Source organism: Crocuta crocuta, unplaced genomic scaffold, assembly GCF_008692635.1.
Source record: "Crocuta crocuta isolate KB4526 unplaced genomic scaffold, BGI_CrCroc_1.0 scaffold2, whole genome shotgun sequence".
In the NCBI taxonomy this organism is placed as follows: domain Eukaryota; kingdom Metazoa; phylum Chordata; class Mammalia; order Carnivora; family Hyaenidae; genus Crocuta; species Crocuta crocuta.
This window is the reverse complement of record NW_027528640.1, coordinates 1,727,891-1,739,061: the sequence shown is the minus strand read 5'-3', so window position 1 is coordinate 1,739,061 and position 11,171 is coordinate 1,727,891. Positions and strand designations below refer to the sequence as shown.

At 39.0% G+C, this 11,171-nt stretch overlaps 1 pseudogene; it reads right to left on the bottom strand.

The window, feature by feature from the left end:
• Positions 1–3,857: 3,857 nt before the first annotated feature.
• Positions 3,858–5,162, bottom strand: LOC144224289 (zinc transporter 6-like; annotated as a pseudogene).
• Between the last annotated feature and the right edge of the window lie 6,009 nt (positions 5,163–11,171).

Sequence of the window (11,171 nt, the reverse complement as noted above, 5' to 3'; positions counted from 1 at the left end):
AGCATGGGTGGGGGAAAGGGAGGAAGGCAGGGGGACAGAGGCTCCTAAGCAGGCTCCACACTGACAGCACAGGGCCCTACATGGGGCTCAAACTCATGAACCGTGAGACCATGACTGAACTGAAGTTGGACACCTAACTGACTAAGCCACCCAGGTGCCCCAAGAAACTGACTCTAAAAGATACAGGCACCCCAAGTCTATTCCAGCATTATCTGCAATAACCAAAATCCGTAAGCAACGTAAGTGTCCAACCATAAATTAATGGATAAGGAACCTGTGGAATGCATGTATATACATACACATTTACATAGAACGGAAATAGTATTCAGCTATAAAAATGAGATCCTGCCATTTGCAATGATATGAAAGAACCTAAAGAGGATCATGCTAAGGGAAAGAAGTCAGCCAGAGAGACAATTACCATATGATCTCACTCATGTGGAATCTGAAAAACATAAAAGCAGAAACTGGCCCCAAAAACACTAAGAACAAGCTGAAGGCTGCTGGGGTGAGGTGTGTGGAGGGATGGGCAAAATGGGGGAGGGGGAGTGAGATGTACAGGCTTTTGGTTATGGAATGAGGAAGTGACTAGAATAACGGCATGGCACAGGGAAGCGAGTTGATGCTACTCTAAGTGTTGTGGGGTAACACACGGCAGCTCTACTTGTGAGAACAGCAGACACAGAGAAGTTTAATCACTGTTTACCCAAAACTAGTATAGCACTGTGTGTCAACCCTACCCAGAAAAGATTTTAAGAATTAAAAATACACAAATTTAAAAAAAAGTTATTTTTTTAAACAGGGGAGGAAAGGGAACAGAGTAGAAAACACAGCCCCAGTTATGTCTCCTTTGGCTGCTGAATATCAGAGTTTCCATACCTCTTCATGGTCATTCTAGAAGAGTGAAGGGTTTTGGATTAAAAAAAAAAAAAATGGTCATCTAAGAACAAAGCACTCTAAGTGTCAGCTACGGAACCCAGGAGAGCCAGGAACTTCTTGCCAGAAGAGAAGAAATTTTTAACAAGTGAGGCAGAGTCAGGTGGGTGCAAACTCTCAAAGAAAAAGGGGTATAATCAGGACTTGTGTTCATATGAGAAAAATTATTGCAGGTCTATTACCTTCATTTTATAAACTTCTCATGAAATGGAAGGCATGGGAGGCAGAGAGGACTGGACGGAGGCAGGAGAGTTAGAGCGCTTGATGTTGCAGCTGTCCAAATATTAGTGGCCAATAAATCAAAACAACACTAAAATACATACCGAAATAAATATGTGAACATGTTGGTTTCAGGCCACAGTTTAAGGACTATCTGATGCTATAAACCAGATGATTAATACAGGAGTTGAGATGAATAAAGGCCTCCGCTGGAACCTACATGAAACAGAGTCAAGGACTGCGGATCAGCAGCCCGTAACAGAGACGATCCCAGGTGGCACTGATGGGCCCCGTGCCATCACCAGGCACTGACAAGTGGAAGACGGAGAAGGGGCCCAAGTAATGCCAGGTGAGCAGGACCGGGGTCACCACTGCTGGCTTTGAAGACTGAGGAAGGGGACCCAAGTTGGGAGAGTCAGGGTCCCCAGGTGGCCCACTGGAAGCTGCAAGGCCAACGTCTTGCAGGATTAGCCCGAACATTCATATTACATGGATTCCTACAAGGCTAAGGTAGCCAATCTGAGTGAGGCTGCTGGTGTCTGGGAATTTGCAGAAATCTCAAGCCTGTGGCCGTGACTTTATCTGCAGGAACTTGGTCCCGGAGCTGAGTTTACTGGGTTCCCAGGGCCATGTGACCTAGGGTCTGCTCTAGCAAAGAAGAGTGGCTCCTTTGTGGCCATCTGTGGGAGGTCCTTGGGCTCAGAAGCCATTCCTACATCTTCTCTAGGATGCTGACACACATTTACGTTCTAGGTCTCCATCCCCATCTCCAGCTGCCCTGAATTATTCCTTATCCTTAAAACCATACCTGATTGGGCTAAAGGGAATTAGAGCCCATGTCACTCCCACTTGTATTTGGAAAAACCAGACGTTTATGATCATAAGGAACTGGGCAGTGAACAGGCTGGAAATATTGAAAGAATATATGCGATTGTTTTTACCATAGATCATCATAGCAAACGTAACAATGTCAGTACCTGTTATTATGCAAAAAAGCCTCAAGAGCACAGCATATTTCCTATTCCCAATATGCTGTATAGATAACATGGTTCTCTTCATAGGTAATCAATGATGACATCATAGAATTCTATCTGAAAATGCCCTTTGGGAGCATTGGTAAGATTTTGAAAAGACCTGAAACTCTTCTGATTTTAAAGAAAACAATGTTCCAAAAGTTTAAACTTGAACTCCTAACATTCCGCCCTGCCAGTGTATGATTTGGTGTATGATTTGGTATTTTGTTTGAATTTAATAGTTGTTTATTTTTTAATTTAACCATAAAGGCAACCTATTCTATAACCATCTCTAATGGCAACACTCCTTAACTTGTGGTTAAAAAATGAAATCTTAAACATCCATATCCTGATGGAGAAATCAATCATTATTAACCAATGATTTTGACTTGAATAATCTAGATTTTTGGTAAGAACTAAACAACTCACTCTTCCCCTCTTTTTGTCCCCTTCTTTCTTTTTTCTTTAGGTTTATCCAATCAAACAACCTACCTAATATGATCCCAACCTTCCACCCCGCCTTTTATTTGTGACTGGTGTTCATTGTACTTTCTACAAGTAATACTGGACATGTTCGCAAGTCCTTAACATTTCCATTTGGAAAATAATCAAAACAAAACATCAAATAATCCACATGATTCTCACCCTTCACTGGGCTCAACAATTTAGGACTTTGACAAAGTCAAGTCAGTTACGAATTGTTACAGGTCTCATAATACTGTATTCTATAAACTAAGCTATTATATTTCAGTAAAATTATAGAACATAAACTCAAGTTGTTTATGCAACTTTGAAACAATATAAACCCCATATTATACATATAATTCTATATATTTTGGCAATATATTTGATATTTTGTTAATAAAAAAGATTAAAAAGCCCATCAAGAAAAAGGTAACCAAAAAGATGAATTCCATCGTTATGTCAGTATTTGTTATTATTATGTCTTTAATTAAATGTTGGTATTTGATTAAATGTAAGATAGAAAACTGGTATTCCCTCATTGTACATTACCAAAGGATTTGGTATTCTTTTAACCAAAATAGAACACTTTCACAGCCACAGACTACTTAACGAATGTACTGGAATATTTTAATGAAAAAAACTATTTAAAAAACTGGTAAGTCTTAAGCTATGCTATATAAAACTTTCTAAAATTTGTGATGAAGCCTTTTGCTTTTCTTTTGCAAGACAGAAATCAGGAGGACCTCAAAGAAAAATGTAGCAATTAAGTTAGGAAAAGCTATAAAAGAGACTTTTATATTTAGAATGGACATTTGTTTTCCTTTCACAAAATGTTTATTATTCAAGAAGCATGCTGATAGGTTTCACTAAAAAAATTACTTAATAGTGTGACAGATTCCCTCAAGTGTTTCTCTTAGCAAGATAAAGTCTATCACATTGCAATCGACAACCAAAAAAAAAAAAAAAAGCAAAATTCAAATTTAGAGAAATATTTTCTAAAGGAAGCTTGTTTAAATTCTGTAACATTAAGGAGGTTCTTGCAGCCTCAGATATATTTTACAAAAATTTAGTTGCCTTGGTTTCACATGATGTGAACTGACTATTCTTTAATATTTAGAGTAAGTGATTGAACAAATACACAGTTAATTATATAAATAAATTGGAAGTCAAGGAATCAATATTCCTCATAAAAATAAACTAAACTACAGTACATCATGGTCTCAATTATCCAATTCTACTGTTAGCTCCATTAGACTTGGCATATCTGTAAAACCGGTCCTCAATCCTAGAAGCCTGAGTCTGTGATGAAGCATGCTACTATAAGCGTGTCCGTGACCAAGACCCAAATCATAAGGTCAGGTCTTGTTTGGATCATTAGCAGAATAACTGGGCTCATGTTTTTTCCAGTGGTGCTAAATGCAAATTCTGGAAATGGGCTACTAGGTTTAGCAGGAGTCCATGTGACAGGGTTTGAATAATTAGCACCTTTTAAAGGAGGTATTAGAATTATGTGATGATCTGGAAAGTTTAGGACATTGGCTGCAACAGGCTCAGACAAAACTGCAGGTCTAATCCAACCATCACTGAAAATTTGGACAGTTTAAGTAGACACTCGAGTGTGAAGCCTGTTGATCCTTGAGCAAGAACCATTTGTTGATTTATATCTTGTCAAATTCTTACATGCACTGATCCCGTGAGCCAAAACCTAGGGGCCCCAAATGTTCATTTCAAACTTCTAAAACTCCACCCAAGGTAGAAAGCTCTCTGGCGAGTCTGTCCAATGGACCAGTGATACAGAGGGTCTTGTCTGGAGTAATACTTTGCTTCCAAACATGCTCCTGGAATACACACTGTCACAGAGCAATGGCTATGGCAGAAGCAGTGTCTACAGAAAAATAATAATTTCAATCAGCCTATGTGTAATAGAAAGAGCAAGTGCCCCAGGAGGATCAAACAAAACAAATGGATTCATTCAGGGAAGGTAGATGCTGCTATGTCCTGGAACAATTGCGCACAAGCCTGGACTATGGTCTGCAACACGCTCTTGAAACCAAGTTGCACCGGTGGCCTCAGAGACCTTTTACTCCGACTAGAACACATTGTCAACAAGTTGAAGGAGAGAGCCACAGAAGTACCAATTAATGATCTCCCTGTGGGTATCTCCAATCATTCCAAAGAGTGTTCTTGCTATTAACCGAGAGAACTTCCAACTGTGCCAAGACTGTGCAGTCAGATACAGCCAAGGCTTCTACTCTTCCAACATCAAATGAATAGACAGGCTAGGTTTCCTCATCATGACCCAGTACCTTACCAAACATACCATTAAACTAAAAGGATTGAAAGGTTAAGTGTAGGCAGGGAAAGCTATCCTATTAGTTGACCTGCCGCACAGGAGCAGAAGTGTTCAGTTCGCTGCATGGAAGAGCAAACTCCTCCAAGACCTCCGGTCAGCTGGTCTAAGTCTAAACTCCTAGAAGAACTCACCAGAAAAAGACCCCTGTGGTATCTAAAGAGAAGAGCGGTCCCCATGATGAGGAACAGCACAGTTCCCACTGGAGATGCTCTGGGAGCTGCTCATTCCAGATGGCGAGCACTCCAACCTTTGATGGTAGAAAGATTTCTGTGATATTTTGTTAAAAGATAAATGGAATTAAGATTTAGAACAGATCAGACTTGGGACTCTCCTCTTCAGTGTGGTAATGCAGCATACCAATGTGGATCAAAGACATTTGTAAGGACACAGGTTCAGACTGGAAACTACATTAAACCCCAAGTAAAAATTTCCCTTAATGTAGGAGATTTATAACACGTGCTATTATGATAAAGCTCAAGTGAGTCAAAGAATTACATAAGAGAAAAATTCTGTACATTTACAGAAAACAAATGCATGTGTTAGGCAATAATGTCATATGTAAAATACAGAGACTCAAGGAAGCGTAACTGCTAAGATATTGACAGCTTATAAACATTTGTTCCCTGTAATGTTTTCTTAAACCCAAATGACCTCCTATTTCAAGGTAAGTGTTTTCTACTTTTTTGATTTTTTTAATGTTTATTTTTCAGAGAGAGACTGAATGCAGTAGGGTAGGGGCAGAGAGAAAGGGAGACACAGAATCCGAAGCAGGCTCCAGGCTCAGAGCTGTCAGCACAGAGCCTGAAGTGGGGCTTGAACCCATAAACCGCGAGATCATGACCTGAGCCGAAGTCAGATGCTCAATCAACTGAGCCACCCAGGTGTCTCTTAAGTATTTTCAATTAAACTACTTAAAGATCCTATTTGATAACAATGTAATGATTTATATTAAAAATGATTTCTTGGGTCATGAAGTTTCCTAGTCATTCCCCTTTAGGTCCATAACCTTCAGATGCAAGGTTCATTACAAGCTCTTAAGAAATTTCATCTTATTTGTAATTCAATGTCAGAGAATTAATGTGTTGACATTGGAATTAGATTATCAATCCCACTGTAATTGAAATGATCTATTTAGCCACTTAGCAGGGAGTGTAGATGGAAAGAAAACATCCTTATCTTCTTGCCTATGAACTAGACTCTCTACCTTTAAGGAAAACAATTATTTCAATCTCCATGCTATTCCATCCACAGCCTCCAGAACAGAACCATGGGCACTCTATTTCATTCTGTCTTCAATGGAATTTGAACTGAGGAACTGGAGCAGATAGACTGCATTTATGAATAAGTGGCTGTTTCTAATTCTTGGCCAAATAAGCTCTCAAAGATGGTTTAAAAAAATTCTTAGCACCCATATATATGACAAAGGTATTTCAGCTTGTGAAGAATGAATATAGCTTCAATTCTGGCAAGATTTTTTAAAAGATGAAAATCAGCATCATCCTTACAGGAAATAATTCCTAACACCCTCTGTTCCATTTGAAGAACAGTCACAAATCTTTTTAAAGTTCTCACTCCCCATGGTGAATTCTCACACTGTCCTGCACACTGTCCTGAGCTTCATACTTTATAGGATTTGAAAAATCAATGCAACAATTTCATTCAGAATAAAAATGTGACCACCTTGAACTTGGAAAGGAGCAAATGACACCACAGCACATCGACAGTTTCCATTTGATACCAGTTGGTACAGGGTTTAAAAATTAAAAAAAAAAAAAAAAAATACAACAGCAGGAACCAGAGAGGGAGAGAGAGAGATGGCTAATTACAAGGGATGGGTTATATAGAGACAATACATACACAACTCTATACATTCTCAAGCCCTTCATCTTAGTCCAACAACGGTTCTGTAAGCCACTGGAGACACTAACAGAAGTGAATGTTCACATAACATACGAAGGAAGGTTAAGTAGCATAAAGGAAAGCTCAGTTATCACAGGAACAGACAACTTCTGTGGTTCACTTTCCCCACTCGGCCACTTGTCAGTGCTTTGGACTTAGAGCATGCTATGTGCCCCCTTGTAGCCCTCAGTATGTCACCCAACAAAGGAGGCTAACAACACCTTCTTTAGAGGGGCCTTGAGGAGGGTTTATGGAGTCTCAGAGTATGTGTGTTGAGTCTGCAGAGGCTGTGGTACCAGGGAGGGTAGAAGGAAGACCACCCAGACTCTAGTCTTAGTTCCGCTACTCACCAGCTATGCAACTTGCACGTGTGACATAAATTCTCTGAACCTCAGCAGTTCTGCCTGAAAAAATGTAGATCACGGTATCTGCTCTACCTTTCTCATCATTCTATGCTCAAATCAAGTGAGATAAATACACTTATAAATGGAAAAAAGGTTGTTTTCAGTAATTATTTATGGCAGAGAGTCTCTAAGGACTTTTTTCTTTTTTTGCTTTCAAAGAACACAGCAGACTCTTTAGGGTTAAAAATTCATGGAGAAAAAAATATATATTTACTTTATGTTCTTTACTTTAAATAAAGGTTCAACATTAATTGAAATGTCTAACTGACATTCAAAATTTTAATGCTTTACTAAGATCAATTATCTTCACTTGTGTCCACTAGCTTAAGTGGACACTTAAGACACTTTAAGACAGTATTCATACAATATTGGTCTTGAAATCTCATTCTGTGTTACATCATTTTCTCCCATCTAAAGAGAAGGATTTTAGCAAAATAGTATTTTCCACTGAGAATGATTTTTAAAAATGATCTTAAATCATTTTAAAATGATTTCCAAAGTATGATACACAAAGTTCTTTATAATGAAGTATCATCATTCATAGATATTTTGAAACAATTATTCTAAATCTGACTCCTTAAGTAAGTTTGTAAAGAGCAGTTATTCTTCAGTATTTGAGGAACCTCAGAAGACATGCTAGGATTGGTGGTGTTTCTTGAATATAAGTTCCAGTACACGGAGATATTTTTAAAAAGTCTGAGGTAATGATGCATTTTGCCTTACTTCAGGAATGTTGAAAACTCTGATAAAGGAACGGTAAGTTATACAGTGGGTTCCCCCACTTGGAGGGGAGGATTCTTGGAAATATAAACTTAAACAACAACAACAACAAAAAAACATTCTGAAAGGTACTGAGGTTAAATAAGTTTTGTTAACTCAGCTTTATGAGAAAACGAATGTCACTCATGCTCATTGCCTTGTCCCACCCTTTGTTAACATGGTATGTGTTGTGCAACAGAGGGAATTGCCCATTCATGCATCCATTCACCCAACAGACACCGGGCACCTGTTACCTATTAGTTCCTCGTCCCTAGGATTCCAAAGGGAAAGCAAGCATACAACATTCCTTATCTTGTGAAGAGAGGAAATAAAGACATATGTATGTGAGGTGGGGATATGCACTGTAAGGAAAAATGAGGAGTGAAGGAGATGAGGAAACTAGCCGTGGGAACAGGGAAGGTGGTGTCCCAAATGCAATCACTCGTAACTTTAAAGCTGCATTTGAAACACATACTATCCAGAGCCACTGTCTGAATACAGTTCTGCATTGTGCAGCCTAATCACAAACTCTGAATGCGTCCATGACTGGTCACTGAGAAGTCCTAAGGAAATATAAATACTAAAAGTAGCCAACGTTATTTGTTGGAAAACATATTGAAATTCTAGGTATCGCATTAAACACATATTTTATTTCATTGACATTTTGGGGTAAATTTTAGGATTTCCATTTTAGAGCCTGTTGCAGGTGAAATATGGGTACATACCATTTGCAATTACTGCCACCAGAAGGGCAGCTTAATCTCACCCCACCGTGAACCTGACCTTTCATCAGTGAGTTGCTGGAGAAGTAACCTCAATGTGGGTCCCAGAGCCTGGATGTCAATAGGAGTGCAGTTGCTGCCTCTGCGCTGTTTGGGACCTAGAGTTCACCACGTGGTGAGGAAGCTTACGATGGAAGACCACATGCAGAAAGACTGCAGACAATGCAGATGTCCCAGCTGAGCCAGGGCTCAGGCCAGCAAGCGGTTTCTGAGCAAATTTGAGATTGGCAGCTAAACCTCCCAGGTAATCCATGCAGTCCACAGACCTAATACACCCTTGTTGTTTGAAGCCTCCAAGATTTGGGGTAGTTTTTTATGCTGCGACTGACAGATGGAGAAACGGAAGCTGACGGTGTTCAGAGGCTCCCAGAAAGTAAGAGCAGAGCCTGGACTGCAAGTCAAGTCCGCCAGAGGGCAGCCACTAACATCTGTAGCAGTGTATTTCTAACTTCGCTGAAAACCCATTTCTCTATTGTGAGAAAATGATGTTCAGATAATCCACAAATTTCTACGATTCTGTGAGCATTTAGGTATGTTCCCTGCTGAACTGCTGCCTCATAGACTTACACCATCCCAGCAATTCCCAGGACAAAAAGTTCTACACTACATTATTACATCACTACATTAAAATCCCCATTACATCAATAATGCTTAACCAATCTCACCTAAAACAAATTATTCTGTGCCTATTTCCAAATATGGAAAAAAAGCTGGTGAGACCCTGGTACAGTTGTGAGGAGGGTTGACGGGGAGGACATGTGTTTATGTATATATGCATAAGTACAAATGTGATGTATATTCCTAAGAAACTCAGCCAAAGTACTACATTCTTATTGCACAGTATCTGAGATTAAAGATGGTCCCAAATCCTTTGATGGCTGTCCCATTCAGAATAAAGATCCAGGTTTTTTGCCCTTCTATTTCTTGGAATTCTAAGCCACCATGTAAGAAACCTATCTTTGCTGAGACTGTCGGGCTGTGGGGAAGGTTAAGTTCGTCACCTGAGGGGTGACACGGAGACAGAGGACCATCCCCCCTCAGTCCAGCCATCCCAATACAACAGGTCAGCAGAGCTTTTCAATGGCACCAACTTTAGCTGCAACATGAGGGTCCACATGTAACAACCATCTAGTTCAGTCCATTGACCCACAGCCAACATTGTAAATGAGAACTTGTTATTTTGTGGCAGTTTATTTTATAGAGATAGATGTCCAGAACACAAGTGCTTCTAATTACAAGGAGAAAAAATTTTAACATTTCTGTCTAGGTTAATAATTTCATGGGTGCTTAGAACAGATGCTGTCTCTTCCCACCCCAACTCCCCAGCCCGGCCAACACACACACACACACACACACACACACACACCAGAATCTATGCACAAACACATAAAATGGCATTATTTTTAAGTTGTCCAATAAAATGTGAATCTACAAAGTTGTACTGTAACATGGATAAAATTTACAAAAAAATGGCAAATGCAAATTTGACTAACTGAAATTTCTAGCAACCGCTAATTAAAAAGAAAAAATAAGCCTACATATCCCTCATTATCGAAATGGAAGAAACACATTTCTACTCAAGATATGTATTGTTCTCCTAGAAACAAAGGAAAATTCTGCTCTAATGATGCATTTTATCTATGCCACCAGATAGCATATTAAAAAAAAAAGTCTGATATTAAGAAGAACTCACAATTAGTGTTTATGTCAAAAGCAGAAGCCATAAAAGGGAACTTTCAATTCATAAATACAACTTAAAAAATAGAAAACTTTTTCCAAGTCATATAAAAAGGGGCAGTTTCCTAAATATTAGAATCATTCTTAGAAAACTGGCTACCACTATGGAACAGGCAATTTATACAAAAGTTAATGAAATGGCTTTGAAATATAGAGAAATGTGCTCAATCTATGAACTATTACGGAATGTAAATTAAAATAAATTATGACACAGGGTTTTGAAGTCTCTGACCAAGATAAACAGATTTGATGACACAGCATGTAGTGGAGGGAGGGGAGGTCTGGTCCCTTTCATAATTTTGTCAGTGTCGGTCTCCACAGCCCACAGAAGGACAATTCTGCAGTAACTCCCTAGCATCTCCACCCTGGGACCCCATCCTACACAAATGCGTGCACACACTTGCAAATCTCTCTATAAAGATGGTCATTAAATAATTAATAAACATCTTAGTCTAAAAATGATTGAGAGTCTGTTAATGATTCATAAAATACTGATGTCCAAATATTGAAATTTTATGCAGTGTTTAAAAGATAGAAGTATATACTCAAATAAAGAGAGAATTCTAATATTTATTCTTAGGTGCATAAAGCAAAGTGCAAGTCC